We start from the raw sequence: 16493 nt of genomic DNA, 5'->3' as shown, positions 1-16493 counted from the left end.
TCATTAATTATCTGAAATACACTGCGTGTGCGTGTGATGTTAAATGTTTGAACCAAGGTTAACGGTTAAAGTGTCAGAGAATGGGTGGTGATTTTTTGACGTCCTCCCATGATCTGAAGTGAGCGTGCGTGTTTGTGTTGGTGAAAGTTTAAGAAATGTACAACTGTCGGTTCAGCTCTCTGGTGCTCCCTGCTGGCAGTATCACTATACTGTCCTCATGTTTCACAAAAATAGTTTTGAGAGACGTTGTCAGTTTTTGTATGTTGCTTAAATCCTCCAAAGCGGTTGGCAGTAAACATCAGGTCACGGTACGCCACGGTAGGCCACGGAGTCAATGAGCTCGAGTTGAAAAAGAAAAAGCTTACAGCACCTGGTATTCCCAGGCGGTCTCCCATCCAAGTACTAACCAGGCCCGACCCTGCTTAGCTTCCGAGATCAGACGAGATCGGGCGTGTTCAGGGTGGTATGGCCGTAAGCAATTAGTGCAGGCGCAAAACCAGGTTTATACAGTAGCACATAAGGAGTGAGAAAGCTGCTGAGGCTCGACGTTACACTTTTACAAAAACAATCATTAGTTAGATATAAACGGCAGTAATTGATTCAGTAGGACTCCTTATCCATGTAAACGATCATTGTGACATCTGAATTCATTAATTATCTGAAATACACTGCGTGTGCGTGTGATGTTAAATGTTTGAACCAAGGTTAACGGTTAAAGTGTCAGAGAATGGGTGGTGATTTTTTGACGTCCTCCCATGATCTGAAGTGAGCGTGCGTGTTTGTGTTGGTGAAAGTTTAAGAAATGTACAACTGTCGGTTCAGCTCTCTGGTGCTCCCTGCTGGCAGTATCACTATACTGTCCTCATGTTTCACAAAAATAGTTTTGAGAGACGTTGTCAGTTTTTGTATGTTGCTTAAATCCTCCAAAGCGGTTGGCAGTAAACATCAGGTCACGGTACGCCACGGTAGGCCACGGAGTCAATGAGCTCGAGTTGAAAAAGAAAAAGCTTACAGCACCTGGTATTCCCAGGCGGTCTCCCATCCAAGTACTAACCAGGCCCGACCCTGCTTAGCTTCCGAGATCAGACGAGATCGGGCGTGTTCAGGGTGGTATGGCCGTAAGCAATTAGTGCAGGCGCAAAACCAGGTTTTATACAGTAGCACATAAGGAGTGAGAAAGCTGCTGAGGCTCGACGTTACACTTTACAAAAACAATCATTAGTTAGATATAAACGGCAGTAATTGATTCAGTAGGACTCCTTATCCATGTAAACGATCATTGTGACATCTGAATTCATTAATTATCTGAAATACACTGCGTGTGCGTGTGATGTTAAATGTTTGAACCAAGGTTAACGGTTAAAGTGTCAGAGAATGGGTGGTGATTTTTTGACGTCCTCCCATGATCTGAAGTGAGCGTGCGTGTTTGTGTTGGTGAAAGTTTAAGAAATGTACAACTGTCGGTTCAGCTCTCTGGTGCTCCCTGCTGGCAGTATCACTATACTGTCCTCATGTTTCACAAAAATAGTTTTGAGAGACGTTGTCAGTTTTTGTATGTTGCTTAAATCCTCCAAAGCGGTTGGCAGTAAACATCAGGTCACGGTACGCCACGGTAGGCCACGGAGTCAATGAGCTCGAGTTGAAAAAGAAAAAGCTTACAGCACCTGGTATTCCCAGGCGGTCTCCCATCCAAGTACTAACCAGGCCCGACCCTGCTTAGCTTCCGAGATCAGACGAGATCGGGCGTGTTCAGGGTGGTATGGCCGTAAGCAATTAGTGCAGGCGCAAAACCAGGTTTATACAGTAGCACATAAGGAGTGAGAAAGCTGCTGAGGCTCGACGTTACACTTTTACAAAAACAATCATTAGTTAGATATAAACGGCAGTAATTGATTCAGTAGGACTCCTTATCCATGTAAACGATCATTGTGACATCTGAATTCATTAATTATCTGAAATACACTGCGTGTGCGTGTGATGTTAAATGTTTGAACCAAGGTTAACGGTTAAAGTGTCAGAGAATGGGTGGTGATTTTTTGACGTCCTCCCATGATCTGAAGTGAGCGTGCGTGTTTGTGTTGGTGAAAGTTTAAGAAATGTACAACTGTCGGTTCAGCTCTCTGGTGCTCCCTGCTGGCAGTATCACTATACTGTCCTCATGTTTCACAAAAATAGTTTTGAGAGACGTTGTCAGTTTTTGTATGTTGCTTAAATCCTCCAAAGCGGTTGGCAGTAAACATCAGGTCACGGTACGCCACGGTAGGCCACGGAGTCAATGAGCTCGAGTTGAAAAAGAAAAAGCTTACAGCACCTGGTATTCCCAGGCGGTCTCCCATCCAAGTACTAACCAGGCCCGACCCTGCTTAGCTTCCGAGATCAGACGAGATCGGGCGTGTTCAGGGTGGTATGGCCGTAAGCAATTAGTGCAGGCGCAAAACCAGGTTTTATACAGTAGCACATAAGGAGTGAGAAAGCTGCTGAGGCTCGACGTTACACTTTACAAAAACAATCATTAGTTAGATATAAACGGCAGTAATTGATTCAGTAGGACTCCTTATCCATGTAAACGATCATTGTGACATCTGAATTCATTAATTATCTGAAATACACTGCGTGTGCGTGTGATGTTAAATGTTTGAACCAAGGTTAACGGTTAAAGTGTCAGAGAATGGGTGGTGATTTTTTGACGTCCTCCCATGATCTGAAGTGAGCGTGCGTGTTTGTGTTGGTGAAAGTTTAAGAAATGTACAACTGTCGGTTCAGCTCTCTGGTGCTCCCTGCTGGCAGTATCACTATACTGTCCTCATGTTTCACAAAAATAGTTTTGAGAGACGTTGTCAGTTTTTGTATGTTGCTTAAATCCTCCAAAGCGGTTGGCAGTAAACATCAGGTCACGGTACGCCACGGTAGGCCACGGAGTCAATGAGCTCGAGTTGAAAAAGAAAAAGCTTACAGCACCTGGTATTCCCAGGCGGTCTCCCATCCAAGTACTAACCAGGCCCGACCCTGCTTAGCTTCCGAGATCAGACGAGATCGGGCGTGTTCAGGGTGGTATGGCCGTAAGCAATTAGTGCAGGCGCAAAACCAGGTTTTATACAGTAGCACATAAGGAGTGAGAAAGCTGCTGAGGCTCGACGTTACACTTTTACAAAAACAATCATTAGTTAGATATAAACGGCAGTAATTGATTCAGTAGGACTCCTTATCCATGTAAACGATCATTGTGACATCTGAATTCATTAATTATCTGAAATACACTGCGTGTGCGTGTGATGTTAAATGTTTGAACCAAGGTTAACGGTTAAAGTGTCAGAGAATGGGTGGTGATTTTTTGACGTCCTCCCATGATCTGAAGTGAGCGTGCGTGTTTGTGTTGGTGAAAGTTTAAGAAATGTACAACTGTCGGTTCAGCTCTCTGGTGCTCCCTGCTGGCAGTATCACTATACTGTCCTCATGTTTCACAAAAATAGTTTTGAGAGACGTTGTCAGTTTTTGTATGTTGCTTAAATCCTCCAAAGCGGTTGGCAGTAAACATCAGGTCACGGTACGCCACGGTAGGCCACGGAGTCAATGAGCTCGAGTTGAAAAAGAAAAAGCTTACAGCACCTGGTATTCCCAGGCGGTCTCCCATCCAAGTATTAACCAGGCCCGACCCTGCTTAGCTTCCGAGATCAGACGAGATCGGGCGTGTTCAGGGTGGTATGGCCGTAAGCAATTAGTGCAGGCGCAAAACCAGGTTTTATACAGTAGCACATAAGGAGTGTGAAAGCTGCTGAGGCTCGACGTTACACTTTTACAAAAACAATCATTAGTTAGATATAAACGGCAGTAATTGATTCAGTAGGACTCCTTATCCATGTAAACGATCATTGTGACATCTGAATTCATTAATTATCTGAAATACACTGCGTGTGCGTGTGATGTTAAATGTTTGAACCAAGGTTAACGGTTAAAGTGTCAGAGAATGGGTGGTGATTTTTTGACGTCCTCCCATGATCTGGGCCCCGTTTCCCGAAAGCATCGTTAGCCTAAGTGGATCGTGAAGTGCGTCGTAAGGGCATCGTAGAGTTTTCACCGCGTTTCCCGAAAGCATCGTGGGGAACGAACGTCTTGAAAACGCTCGTAGCTAACGAGTACTCCAGGGGTGCTCGTAGGACACTAAGAGCATCGTCAGCTATAGCCTCAGTGGCGACACCATCGGACATTCCGTCTATTGGATGCGTTTTATTAAAACGCATTGCGCCTTTATGTTCTTAGTTTGGTAATTAATAAAGATTATTAATTTATTTATTAATAAAGATGTTAAATGGCCAAAATAAAACGGGACAGTCCAGAAAATGTTTGCGCAGGCAGGGCACTCAAAATGTGTGAGAGAAAGTGGGGGGATTTGTGCAGACTGACATAGGCTACTCATAAAACGTAGCATAAAATAATGTAAAAAATTAAATTAAATTAAAAAAAATTAAAATAAAGAAATAAAATAAATTATAAAAAACAAGCAAAGGAGCAGGCAAAAGGCTGGGATATGGTGGGGATTGGTCACGTTGACGGGAATGTTTAGTGACATGTGGGAGGGTGGAGGGGGTTAAAAAAAAGTCTCAATCACTCTTCGACGCGCATGAAAACCAGCCGCGTAGTTATGAGGGAGGCCGTCCTCACACCGATCTTCCTCGTCGTCATCGTCCTCAGCGTCCTCCGGTTCAAGCAATGCCACCCCAGCCTTAGCTGCAATGTTGTGCAACATAGCCGTCACACATATCACGGCGCATGACTTGGCCGGCGAAAACTGGAGCCCTCCGCCTGACTTGTGATGAAGGCATCTAATATAGCGCAACTTCCACCTCCCGATCGTGCGCTCAACGATGCACCGGGCCAGACGGTGGGCTTCGTTGTATTCCTCATAAATACATACCTTACCCTATTTCCGGAGGGGCTTTTATAGCCAATCAAATGATCAATCAAGGAAACCCTTATGCGGAATCAGATTAAGTCGGCTCTCTTTGCTGCGCAAAGCATGTTTCAGAAATCAGCCCATTAAGATAAATGTAGTTGTCACACAAGCAATTTTTAATTTTTTGTCATATGGAATTATTTCAGGGGGGAAAATGCCGTGAAACGCACAGTGCATTCAGGATTAGGACTGATATATGTCGGTTTAAGCCTAATCAATTGTGTTTTAATGTCTTGCTATAGCATTCATCTAATTGCAGTCTATTTTTTTCGGAGGCTACTCTGCTGTTGTCCTTGATGGGGATTTATTTTAACCCTTTTTAACACAATTTTCCTGCGACATTCCTGCGTCTCCCCCTCCTACGGAGCCCATTTCAGCACCGTGTCAGTAGACAGTTACAATCCTACGACGTCGTGAGTGCAGCGAATGCGCGTTCATGTTAAGAGGAGTTTCGGGAAACGCTCCAAAGAAATTGACGATGGATCGCAAGATCCATCGTGAGAATGATCGTACGAGCGTGGATCCATCGTTATCGGGAAACGGGGCCCTGAAGTGAGCGTGCGTGTTTGTGTTGGTGAAAGTTTAAGAAATGTACAACTGTCGTTTCAGCTCTCTGGTGCTCCCTGCTGGCAGTATCACTATACTGTCCTCATGTTTCACAAAAACAGTTTTGAGAGACGTTGTCAGTTTTTGTATGTTGCTTAAATCCTCCAAAGCGGTTGGCAGTAAACATCAGGTCACGGTACACCACGGAGTCAATGAGCTCGAGTTGAAAAAGAAAAGCTTACAGCACCTGGTATTCCCAGGCGGTCTCCCATCCAAGTACTAACCAGGCCCGACCCTGCTTAGCTTCCGAGATCAGACGAGATCGGGCATGTTTTTTTTTTGAGGCCCGACCCTGCTTAGCTTCCGAGATCAGACGAGATCGGGCGTGTTCAGGGTGGTATGGCCGTAAGCTATTAGTGCAGGCGCAAAACCAGGTTTTATACAGTAGCACATAAGGAGTGTGAAAGCTGCTGAGGCTCGACGTTACACTTTTACAAAAACAATCATTATTTAGATATAAACGGCAGTAATTGATTCAGTAGGACTCCTTATCCATGTAAACGATCATTGTGACATCTGAATTCATTAATTATCTGAAATACACTGCGTGTGCGTGTGATGTTAAATGTTTGAACCAAGGTTAAACGGTTTAAAGTGTAAGAGAATGGGTGGTGATTTTTTGACGTCCTCCCATGATCTGAAGTGAGCGTGCGTGTTTGTGTTGGTGAAAGTTTAAGAAATGTACAACTGTCGTTTCAGCTCTCTGGTGCTCCCTGCTGGCAGTATCACTATACTGTCCTCATGTTTCACAAAAATAGTTTTGAGAGACGTTGTCAGTTTTTGTATGTTGCTTAAATCCTCCAAAGCGGTTGGCAGTAAACATCAGGTCACGGTACGCCACGGTAGGCCACGGAGGCAATGAGCTCGAGTTGAAAAAGAAAAAGCTTACAGCACCTGGTATTCCCAGGCGGTCTCCCATCCAAGTACTAACCAGGCCCGACCCTGCTTAGCTTCCGAGATCAGACGAGATCGGGCGTGTTCAGGGTGGTATGGCCGTAAGCAATTAGTGCAGGCGCAAAACCAGGTTTTATACAGTAGCACATAAGGAGTGAGAAAGCTGCTGAGGCTCGACGTTACACTTTTACAAAAACAATCATTAGTTAGATATAAACGGCAGTAATTGATTCAGTAGGACTCCTTATCCATGTAAACGATCATTGTGACATCTGAATTCATTAATTATCTGAAATACACTGCGTGTGCGTGTGATGTTAAATGTTTGAACCAAGGTTAACGGTTAAAGTGTCAGAGAATGGGTGGTGATTTTTTGACGTCCTCCCATGATCTGAAGTGAGCGTGCGTGTTTGTGTTGGTGAAAGTTTAAGAAATGTACAACTGTCGGTTCAGCTCTCTGGTGCTCCCTGCTGGCAGTATCACTATACTGTCCTCATGTTTCACAAAAATAGTTTTGAGAGACGTTGTCAGTTTTTGTATGTTGCTTAAATCCTCCAAAGCGGTTGGCAGTAAACATCAGGTCACGGTACGCCACGGTAGGCCACGGAGTCAATGAGCTCGAGTTGAAAAAGAAATAAGCTTACAGCACCTGGTATTCCCAGGCGGTCTCCCATCCAAGTACTAACCAGGCCCGACCCTGCTTAGCTTCCGAGATCAGACGAGATCGGGCGTGTTCGGGGTGGTATGGCCGTAAGCAATTAGTGCAGGCGCAAAACCAGGTTTATACAGTAGCACATAAGGAGTGGGAAAGCTGCTGAGGCTCGACGTTACACTTTTACAAAAACAATCATTAGTTAGATATAAACGGCAGTAATTGATTCAGTAGGACTCCTTATCCATGTAAACGATCATTGTGACATCTGAATTCATTAATTATCTGAAATACACTGCGTGTGCGTGTGATGTTAAATGTTTGAACCAAGGTTAACGGTTAAAGTGTCAGAGAATGGGTGGTGATTATTTGACGTCCTCCCATGATCTGAAGTGAGCGTGCGTGTTTGTGTTGGTGAAAGTTTAAGAAATGTACAACTGTCGGTTCAGCTCTCTGGTGCTCCCTGCTGGCAGTATCACTATACTGTCCTCATGTTTCACAAAAATAGTTTTGAGAGACGTTGTCAGTTTTTGTATGTTGCTTAAATCCTCCAAAGCGGTTGGCAGTAAACATCAGGTCACGGTACGCCACGGTAGGCCACGGAGTCAATGAGCTCGAGTTGAAAAAGAAAAAGCTTACAGCACCTGGTATTCCCAGGCGGTCTCCCATCCAAGTACTAACCAGGCCCGACCCTGCTTAGCTTCCGAGATCAGACGAGATCGGGCGTGTTCAGGGTGGTATGGCCGTAAGCAATTAGTGCAGGCGCAAAACCAGGTTTCATACAGTAGCACATAAGGAGTGAGAAAGCTGCTGAGGCTCGACGTTACACTTTTACAAAAACAATCATTAGTTAGATATAAACGGCAGTAATTGATTCAGTAGGACTCCTTATCCATGTAAACGATCATTGTGACATCTGAATTCATTAATTATCTGAAATACACTGCGTGTGCGTGTGATGTTAAATGTTTGAACCAAGGTTAACGGTTAAAGTGTCAGAGAATGGGTGGTGATTTTTTGACGTCCTCCCATGATCTGAAGTGAGCGTGCGTGTTTGTGTTGGTGAAAGTTTAAGAAATGTACAACTGTCGGTTCAGCTCTCTGGTGCTCCCTGCTGGCAGTATCACTATACTGTCCTCATGTTTCACAAAAATAGTTTTGAGAGACGTTGTCAGTTTTTGTATGTTGCTTAAATCCTCCAAAGCGGTTGGCAGTAAACATCAGGTCACGGTACGCCACGGTAGGCCACGGAGTCAATGAGCTCGAGTTGAAAAAGAAAAAGCTTACAGCACCTGGTATTCCCAGGCGGTCTCCCATCCAAGTACTAACCAGGCCCGACCCTGCTTAGCTTCCGAGATCAGACGAGATCGGGCGTGTTCAGGGTGGTATGGCCGTAAGCAATTAGTGCAGGCGCAAAACCAGGTTTTATACAGTAGCACATAAGGAGTGAGAAAGCTGCTGAGGCTCGACGTTACACTTTTACAAAAACAATCATTAGTTAGATATAAACGGCAGTAATTGATTCAGTAGGACTCCTTATCCATGTAAACGATCATTGTGACATCTGAATTCATTAATTATCTGAAATACACTGCGTGTGCGTGTGATGTTAAATGTTTGAACCAAGGTTAACGGTTAAAGTGTCAGAGAATGGGTGGTGATTTTTTGACGTCCTCCCATGATCTGAAGTGAGCGTGCGTGTTTGTGTTGGTGAAAGTTTAAGAAATGTACAACTGTCGGTTCAGCTCTCTGGTGCTCCCTGCTGGCAGTATCACTATACTGTCCTCATGTTTCACAAAAATAGTTTTGAGAGACGTTGTCAGTTTTTGTATGTTGCTTAAATCCTCCAAAGCGGTTGGCAGTAAACATCAGGTCACGGTACGCCACGGTAGGCCACGGAGTCAATGAGCTCGAGTTGAAAAAGAAAAAGCTTACAGCACCTGGTATTCCCAGGCGTCTCCCTTCCAAGTACTAACCAGGCCCGACCCTGCTTAGCTTCCGAGATCAGACGAGATCGGGCGTGTTCAGGGTGGTATGGCCGTAAGCAATTAGTGCAGGCGCAAAACCAGGTTTATACAGTAGCACATAAGGAGTGAGAAAGCTGCTGAGGCTTGACGTTACACTTTTACAAAAACAATCATTAGTTAGATATAAACGGCAGTAATTGATTCAGTAGGACTCCTTATCCATGTAAACGATCATTGTGACATCTGAATTCATTAATTATCTGAAATACACTGCGTGTGCGTGTGATGTTAAATGTTTGAACCAAGGTTAACGGTTAAAGTGTCAGAGAATGGGTGGTGATTTTTGACGTCCTCCCATGATCTGAAGTGAGCGTGCGTGTTTGTGTTGGTGAAAGTTTAAGAAATGTACAACTGTCGGTTCAGCTCTCTGGTGCTCCCTGCTGGCAGTATCACTATACTGTCCTCATGTTTCACAAAAATAGTTTTGAGAGACGTTGTCAGTTTTTGTATGTTGCTTAAATCCTCCAAAGCGGTTGGCAGTAAACATCAGGTCACGGTACGCCACGGTAGGCCACGGAGGCAATGAGCTCGAGTTGAAAAAGAAAAGCTTACAGCACCTGGTATTCCCAGGCGGTCTCCCTTCCAAGTACTAACCAGGCCCGACCCTGCTTAGCTTCCGAGATCAGACGAGATCGGGCGTGTTCAGGGTGGTATGGCCGTAAGCAATTAGTGCAGGCGCAAAACCAGGTTTATACAGTAGCACATAAGGAGTGAGAAAGCTGCTGAGGCTCGACGTTACACTTTTACAAAAACAATCATTAGTTAGATATAAACGGCAGTAATTGATTCAGTAGGACTCCTTATCCATGTAAACGATCATTGTGACATCTGAATTCATTAATTATCTGAATACACTGCGTGTGCGTGTGATGTTAAATGTTTGAACCAAGGTTAACGGTTAAAGTGTCAGAGAATGGGTGGTGATTTTTGACGTCCTCCCATGATCTGAAGTGAGCGTGCGTGTTTGTGTTGGTGAAAGTTTAAGAAATGTACAACTGTCGGTTCAGCTCTCTGGTGCTCCCTGCTGGCAGTATCACTATACTGTCCTCATGTTTCACAAAATAGTTTTGAGAGACGTTGTCAGTTTTTGTATGTTGCTTAAATCCTCCAAAGCGGTTGGCAGTAAACATCAGGTCACGGTACGCCACGGTAGGCCACGGAGTCAATGAGCTCGAGTTGAAAAAGAAAAAGCTTACAGCACCTGGTATTCCCAGGCGGTCTCCCTTCCAAGTACTAACCAGGCCCGACCCTGCTTAGCTTCCAAGATCAGACGAGATCGGGCGTGTTCAGGGTGGTATGGCCGTAAGCAATTAGTGCAGGCGCAAAACCAGGTTTTATACAGTAGCACATAAGGAGTGAGAAAGCTGCTGAGGCTCGACGTTACACTTTTACAAAAACAATCATTAGTTAGATATAAACGGCAGTAATTGATTCAGTAGGACTCCTTATCCATGTAAACGATCATTGTGACATCTGAATTCATTAATTATCTGAAATACACTGCGTGTGCGTGTGATGTTAAATGTTTGAACCAAGGTTAACGGTTAAAGTGTCAGAGAATGGGTGGTGATTTTTTGACGTCCTCCCATGATCTGAAGTGAGCGTGCGTGTTTGTGTTGGTGAAAGTTTAAGAAATGTACAACTGTCGGTTCAGCTCTCTGGTGCTCCCTGCTGGCAGTATCACTATACTGTCCTCATGTTTCACAAAAATAGTTTTGAGAGACGTTGTCAGTTTTTGTATGTTGCTTAAATCCTCCAAAGCGGTTGGCAGTAAACATCAGGTCACGGTACGCCACGGTAGGCCACGGAGTCAATGAGCTCGAGTTGAAAAAGAAAAAGCTTACAGCACCTGGTATTCCCAGGCGGTCTCCAATTCCAAGTACTAACCAGGCCCGACCCTACTTAGCTTCCGAGATCAGACGAGATCGGGCGTGTTCAGGTGGTATGGCCGTAAGCAATTAGTGCAGGCGCAAAACCAGGTTTTATACAGTAGCACATAAGGAGTGAGAAAGCTGCTGAGGCTTGACGTTACACTTTTACAAAAACAATCATTAGTTAGATATAAACGGCAGTAATTGATTCAGTAGGACTCCTTATCCATGTAAACGATCATTGTGACATCTGAATTCATTAATTATCTGAAATACACTGCGTGTGCGTGTGATGTTAAATGTTTGAACCAAGGTTAACGGTTAAAGTGTCAGAGAATGGGTGGTGATTTTTGACGTCCTCCCATGATCTGAAGTGAGCGTGCGTGTTTGTGTTGGTGAAAGTTTAAGAAATGTACAACTGTCGGTTCAGCTCTCTGGTGCTCCCTGCTGGCAGTATCACTATACTGTCCTCATGTTTCACAAAAATAGTTTTGAGAGACGTTGTCAGTTTTTGTATGTTGCTTAAATCCTCCAAAGCGGTTGGCAGTAAACATCAGGTCACGGTACGCCACGGTAGGCCACGGAGTCAATGAGCTCGAGTTGAAAAAGAAAATACTTGCAGCACCTGGTATTCCCAGGCGGTCTCCCATCCAAGTACTAACCAGGCCCGACCCTGCTTAGCTTCCGAGATCAGACGAGATCGGGCGTGTTCAGGGTGGTATGGCCGTAAGCAATTAGTGCAGGCGCAAAACCAGGTTTTATACAGTAGCACATAAGGAGTGAGAAAGCTGCTGAGGCTCGACGTTACACTCTTACAAAAACAATCATTAGTTAGATATAAACGGCAGTAATTGATTCAGTAGGACTCCTTATCCATGTAAACGATCATTGTGACATCTGAATTAATTAATTATCTGAAATACACTGCGTGTGCGTGTGATGTTAAATGTTTGAACCAAGGTTAACGGTTAAAGTGTCAGAGAATGGGTGGTGATTTTTTGACGTCCTCCCATGACCTGAAGTGAGCGTGCGTGTTTGTGTTGGTGAAAGTTTAAGAAATGTACAACTGTCGGTTCAGCTCTCTGGTGCTCCCTGCTGGCAGTATCACTATACTGTCCTCATGTTTCACAAAAAAAAGTTTTGAGAGACGTTGTCAGTTTTGTATGTTGCTTAAATCCTCCAAAGCGGTTGGCAGTAAACATCAGGTCACGGTACGCCACGGTAGGCCACGGAGTTAATGAGCTCGAGTTGAAAAAGAAAAAGCTTACAGCACCTGGTATTCCCAGGCGGTCTCCCATCCAAGTACTAACCAGGCCCGACCCTGCTTAGCTTCCGAGATCAGACGAGATTCGGGCGTGTTCAGGGTGGTATGGCCGTAAGCAATTAGTGCAGGCGCAAAACCAGGTTTTTATACAGTAGCACATAAGGAGTGAGAAAGCTGCTGAGGCTCGACGTTACACTCTTACAAAAAACAATCATTAGTTAGATATAAACGGCAGTAATTGATTCAGTAGGACTCCTTATCCATGTAAACGATCATTGTGACATCTGAATTCATTAATTATCTGAAATACACTGCGTGTGCAGTGTGATGTTAAATGTTTGAACCAAGGTTAACGGTTAAAGTGTCAGAGAATGGGTGGTGATTTTTTGACGTCCTCCCAGATCTGAAGTGAGCGTGCGTGTTTGTGTTGGTGAAAGTTTAAGAAATGTACAACTGTCGGTTCAGCTCTCTGGTGCTCCCTGCTGGCAGTATCACTATACTGTCCTCATGTTTCACAAAAATAGTTTTGAGAGACGTTGTCAGTTTTTGTATGTTGCTTAAATCCTCCAAAGCGGTTGGCAGTAAACATCAGGTCACGGTACGCCACGGTAGGCCACGGAGTCAATGAGCTCGAGTTGAAAAAGAAAAAAGCTTACAGCACCTGGTATTCCCAGGCGGTCTCCCATCCAAGTACTTACCAGGCCCGACCCTGCTTAGCTTCCGAGATCAGACGAGATCGGGCGTGTTCAGGGTGGTATGGCCGTAAGCAATTAGTGCAGGCGCAAAACCAGGTTTTATACAGTAGCACATAAGGAGTGATGAAAGCTGCTGAGGCTCGACGTTACACTTTTACAAAAACAATCATTAGTTAGATATAAACGGCAGTAATTGATTCAGTAGGACTCCTTATCCATGTAAACGATCATTGTGACATCTGAATTCATTAATTATCTGAAATACACTGCGTGTGCGTGTGATGTTAAATGTTTGAACCAAGGTTACGGTTAAAGTGTCAGAGAATGGGTGGTGATTTTTTGACGTCCTCCCATGATCTGAAGTGAGCGTGCGTGTTTGTGTTGGTGAAAGTTTAAGAAATGTACAACTGTCGGTTCAGCTCTCTGGTGCTCCCTGCTGGCAGTATCACTATACTGTCCTCATGTTTCACAAAAATAGTTTTGAGAGACGTTGTCAGTTTTTGTATGTTGCTTAAATCCTCCAAAGCGGTTGGCAGTAAACATCAGGTCACGGTACGCCACGGTAGGCCACGGAGTCAATGAGCTCGAGTTGAAAAAGAAAAAGCTTACAGCACCTGGTATACCCAGGCGGTCTCCCATCCAAGTATAACCAGGCCCGACCCTGCTTAGCTTCCGAGATCAGACGAGATCGGGCGTGTTTCAGGGTGGTATGGCCGTAAGCAATTAGTGCAGGCGCAAAACCAGGTTTTATACAGTAGCACATAAGGAGTGTGAAAGCTGCTGAGGCTCGGCGTTACACTTTTACAAAAACAATCATTAGTTAGATATAAACGGCAGTAATTGATTCAGTAGGACTCCTTATCCATGTAAACGATCATTGTGACATCTGAATTCATTAATTATCTGAAATACACTGCGTGTGCGTGTGATGTTAAATGTTTGAACCAAGGTTAACGGTTAAAGTGTCAGAGAATGGGTGGTGATTTTTTGACGTCCTCCCATGATCTGAAGTGAGCGTGCGTGTTTGTGTTGGTGAAAGTTTAAGAAATGTACAACTGTCGGTTCAGCTCTCTGGTGCTCCCTGCTGGCAGTATCACTATACTGTCCTCATGTTTCACAAAAATAGTTTTGAGAGACGTTGTCAGTTTTTGTATGTTGCTTAAATCCTCCAAAGCGGTTGGCAGTAAACATCAGGTCACGGTACGCCACGGTAGGCCACGGAGTCAATGAGCTCGAGTTGAAAAAGAAAAGCTTACAGCACCTGGTATTCCCAGGCGGTCTCCCATCCAAGTATTAACCAGGCCCGACCCTGCTTAGCTTCCGGGGTCAGACGAGATCGGGCATGTTTCAGGGTGGTATGGCCGTAAGCATTAGTGCAGGCGCAAAACCAGTTTTATACAGTAGCACATAAGGAGTGTGAAAGCTGCTGAGGCTCGACGTTACACTTTTACAAAAACAATCATTAGTTAGATATAAACGGCAGTAATTGATTCAGTAGGACTCCTTATCCATGTAAACGATCATTGTGACATCTGAATTCATTAATTATCTGAAATACACTGCGTGTGCGTGTGATGGTAAATGTTTTGAACCAAGGTTAACGGTTAAAGTGTCAGAGAATGGGTGGTGATTTTTTGACGTCCTCCCATGATCTGGGCCCCGTTTCCCGAAAGCATCGTTAGCCTAAGTGGATCGTGAAGTGCGTCGTAAGGGCAATCGTAGAGTTTTTCACCGCGTTTCCCGAAAGCATCGTGGGGAACGAACGTCTTGAAAACGCTCGTAGCTAACGAGTACTCCAGGGGTGCTCGTAGGACACTAAGAGCATCGTCAGCTATAGCCTCAGTGGCGACACCATCGGACATTCCGTCTATTGGATGCGTTTTATTAAAACGCATTGCGCCTTTATGTTCTTAGTTTGGTAATTAATAAAGATATTCATTTATTTATTAATAAAGATGTTAAAATGGCCAAAATAAAACGGGACAGTCCAGAAAATGTTTGCGCAGGCAGGGCACTCAAAATGTGTGAGAGAAAGTGGGGGGATTTGTGCAGACTGACATAGGCTACTACATAAACGTAGCATAAAATAATGTAAAAAATTAAATTAAATTAAAAAAAATTAAAATAAAGAAATAAAAGAAATTATAAAAAACAAGCAAAGGAGCAGGCAAAAGGCTGGGGATATGGTGGGGATTGGTCACGTTGACGGGAATGTTTAGTGACATGTGGGAGGGTGGAGGGGGTTAAAAAAAAAGTCTCAATCACTCTTCGACGCGCATGAAAACCAGCCGCGTAGTTATGAGGGAGGCCGTCCTCACACCGATCTTCCTCGTCGTCATCGTCCTCAGCGTCCTCCGGTTCAAGCAATGCCACCCCAGCCTTAGCTGCAATGTTGTGCAACATAGCCGTCACACATATCACGGTGCATGACTTGGCCGGCGAAAACTGGAGCCCTCCGCCTGACTTGTGATGAAGGCATCTAATATAGCGCAACTTCCACCTCCCGATCGTGCGCTCAACGATGCACCGGGCCAGACGGTGGGGCTTCGTTGTATTCCTCATAAATACATACCTTACCCTATTTCCGGAGGGGCTTTTATAGCCAATCAAATGATCAATCAAGGAAACCCTTATGCGGAATCAGATTAAGTCGGCTCTCTTTGCTGCGCAAAGCATGTTTCAGAAATCAGCCATTAAGATAAATGTAGTTGTCACACAAGCAATTTTTAATTTTTTGTCATATGGAATTATTTCAGGGGGGAAAATGCCGTGAAACGCACAGTGCATTCAGGATTAGGACTGATATATGTCGTTTAAGCCTAATCATTGTGTTTTAATGTCTTGCTATAGCATTCATCTAATTGCAGTCTATTTTTTTCGGAGGCTACTCTGCTGTTGTCCTTGATGGGGATTTATTTTAAACCCTTTTTAACACAATTTTCCTGCGACATTCCTGCGTCTCCCCCTCCTACGGAGCCCATTTCAGCACCGTGTCAGTAGACAGTTACAATCCTACCGACGTCGTGAGTGCAGCGAATGCGCGTTCATGTTAAGAGGAGTTTTCGGGAAACGCTCCAAAGAATTGACGATGGATCGCAAGATCCATCTTGAGAATGATCGTACGAGCGTGGATCCATCGTTATCGGGAAAACGGGGCCCTGAAGTGAGCGTGCGGGTTTGTGTTGGTGAAAGTTTAAGAAATGTACAACTGTCGTTTCAGCTCTCTGGTGCTCCCTGCTGGCAGTATCACTATACTGTCCTCATGTTTCACAAAAATAGTTTTGAGAGACGTTGTCAGTTTTTGTATGTTGCTTAAATCCTCCAAAGCGGTTGGCAGTAAACATCAGGTCACGGTACGCCACGGTAGGCCACGGAGGCAATGAGCTCGAGTTTAAACAGAAAAAGCTTACAGCACCTGGTATTCCCGGGTGGTCTCCCATCCAAGTACTAACCAGGCCCGACCCTGCTTAGCTCCCGAGTTCAGACGAGATCGGCCGTGTTCAGGGTGGCATGGCCGTAAGCAATTAGTGGAG

General features: G+C 44.6%; 19 non-coding genes and 2 pseudogenes across 19 annotated transcripts; all 21 read right to left on the bottom strand.

Moving 5' to 3' along the window:
* Positions 1-358: 358 nt before the first annotated feature.
* LOC130396560 (5S ribosomal RNA) lies at positions 359-477 on the bottom strand. The gene has a single exon (XR_008899188.1). It is a non-coding gene; the product is annotated as a 5S ribosomal RNA (ribosomal RNA).
* A 528-nt stretch (positions 478-1005) lies between these two features.
* LOC130396559 (5S ribosomal RNA) lies at positions 1006-1124 on the bottom strand. Its single transcript, XR_008899187.1, has one exon. It is a non-coding gene; the product is annotated as a 5S ribosomal RNA (ribosomal RNA).
* A 528-nt stretch (positions 1125-1652) lies between these two features.
* On the bottom strand, positions 1653-1771 carry LOC130396558 (5S ribosomal RNA). The gene has a single exon (XR_008899186.1). It is a non-coding gene; the product is annotated as a 5S ribosomal RNA (ribosomal RNA).
* A 528-nt stretch (positions 1772-2299) lies between these two features.
* Positions 2300-2418, bottom strand: LOC130396557 (5S ribosomal RNA). The gene has a single exon (XR_008899185.1). It is a non-coding gene; the product is annotated as a 5S ribosomal RNA (ribosomal RNA).
* A 528-nt stretch (positions 2419-2946) lies between these two features.
* On the bottom strand, positions 2947-3065 carry LOC130396555 (5S ribosomal RNA). Its single transcript, XR_008899183.1, has one exon. It is a non-coding gene; the product is annotated as a 5S ribosomal RNA (ribosomal RNA).
* Positions 3066-3594: 529 nt separating this feature from the next.
* On the bottom strand, positions 3595-3713 carry LOC130400363 (5S ribosomal RNA). Its single transcript, XR_008902841.1, has one exon. It is a non-coding gene; the product is annotated as a 5S ribosomal RNA (ribosomal RNA).
* A 2019-nt stretch (positions 3714-5732) lies between these two features.
* LOC130395387 (5S ribosomal RNA) lies at positions 5733-5908 on the bottom strand (annotated as a pseudogene).
* A 531-nt stretch (positions 5909-6439) lies between these two features.
* Positions 6440-6558, bottom strand: LOC130396554 (5S ribosomal RNA). The gene has a single exon (XR_008899182.1). It is a non-coding gene; the product is annotated as a 5S ribosomal RNA (ribosomal RNA).
* A 530-nt stretch (positions 6559-7088) lies between these two features.
* On the bottom strand, positions 7089-7207 carry LOC130400199 (5S ribosomal RNA). Its single transcript, XR_008902676.1, has one exon. It is a non-coding gene; the product is annotated as a 5S ribosomal RNA (ribosomal RNA).
* A 528-nt stretch (positions 7208-7735) lies between these two features.
* On the bottom strand, positions 7736-7854 carry LOC130396553 (5S ribosomal RNA). The gene has a single exon (XR_008899181.1). It is a non-coding gene; the product is annotated as a 5S ribosomal RNA (ribosomal RNA).
* A 529-nt stretch (positions 7855-8383) lies between these two features.
* LOC130396552 (5S ribosomal RNA) lies at positions 8384-8502 on the bottom strand. Its single transcript, XR_008899180.1, has one exon. It is a non-coding gene; the product is annotated as a 5S ribosomal RNA (ribosomal RNA).
* A 529-nt stretch (positions 8503-9031) lies between these two features.
* LOC130395164 (5S ribosomal RNA) lies at positions 9032-9149 on the bottom strand. The gene has a single exon (XR_008898251.1). It is a non-coding gene; the product is annotated as a 5S ribosomal RNA (ribosomal RNA).
* A 526-nt stretch (positions 9150-9675) lies between these two features.
* LOC130400108 (5S ribosomal RNA) lies at positions 9676-9794 on the bottom strand. Its single transcript, XR_008902589.1, has one exon. It is a non-coding gene; the product is annotated as a 5S ribosomal RNA (ribosomal RNA).
* A 525-nt stretch (positions 9795-10319) lies between these two features.
* Positions 10320-10438, bottom strand: LOC130401104 (5S ribosomal RNA). The gene has a single exon (XR_008903564.1). It is a non-coding gene; the product is annotated as a 5S ribosomal RNA (ribosomal RNA).
* A 529-nt stretch (positions 10439-10967) lies between these two features.
* On the bottom strand, positions 10968-11086 carry LOC130396098 (5S ribosomal RNA; annotated as a pseudogene).
* A 528-nt stretch (positions 11087-11614) lies between these two features.
* LOC130401191 (5S ribosomal RNA) lies at positions 11615-11733 on the bottom strand. Its single transcript, XR_008903655.1, has one exon. It is a non-coding gene; the product is annotated as a 5S ribosomal RNA (ribosomal RNA).
* Positions 11734-12262: 529 nt separating this feature from the next.
* Positions 12263-12382, bottom strand: LOC130400943 (5S ribosomal RNA). Its single transcript, XR_008903410.1, has one exon. It is a non-coding gene; the product is annotated as a 5S ribosomal RNA (ribosomal RNA).
* Positions 12383-12914: 532 nt separating this feature from the next.
* LOC130399700 (5S ribosomal RNA) lies at positions 12915-13033 on the bottom strand. The gene has a single exon (XR_008902202.1). It is a non-coding gene; the product is annotated as a 5S ribosomal RNA (ribosomal RNA).
* Positions 13034-13562: 529 nt separating this feature from the next.
* Positions 13563-13681, bottom strand: LOC130395693 (5S ribosomal RNA). Its single transcript, XR_008898719.1, has one exon. It is a non-coding gene; the product is annotated as a 5S ribosomal RNA (ribosomal RNA).
* A 528-nt stretch (positions 13682-14209) lies between these two features.
* LOC130395748 (5S ribosomal RNA) lies at positions 14210-14329 on the bottom strand. The gene has a single exon (XR_008898767.1). It is a non-coding gene; the product is annotated as a 5S ribosomal RNA (ribosomal RNA).
* Positions 14330-16363: 2034 nt separating this feature from the next.
* On the bottom strand, positions 16364-16482 carry LOC130394746 (5S ribosomal RNA). Its single transcript, XR_008897875.1, has one exon. It is a non-coding gene; the product is annotated as a 5S ribosomal RNA (ribosomal RNA).
* Between the last annotated feature and the right edge of the window lie 11 nt (positions 16483-16493).

The sequence above is a fragment of the Gadus chalcogrammus genome, chromosome 12, assembly GCF_026213295.1.
Source record: "Gadus chalcogrammus isolate NIFS_2021 chromosome 12, NIFS_Gcha_1.0, whole genome shotgun sequence".
NCBI lineage: Eukaryota > Metazoa > Chordata > Actinopteri > Gadiformes > Gadidae > Gadus > Gadus chalcogrammus.
The sequence above is the reverse complement of the archived record's forward strand: the minus strand, read 5'-3'. Positions and strand labels throughout refer to the sequence as shown.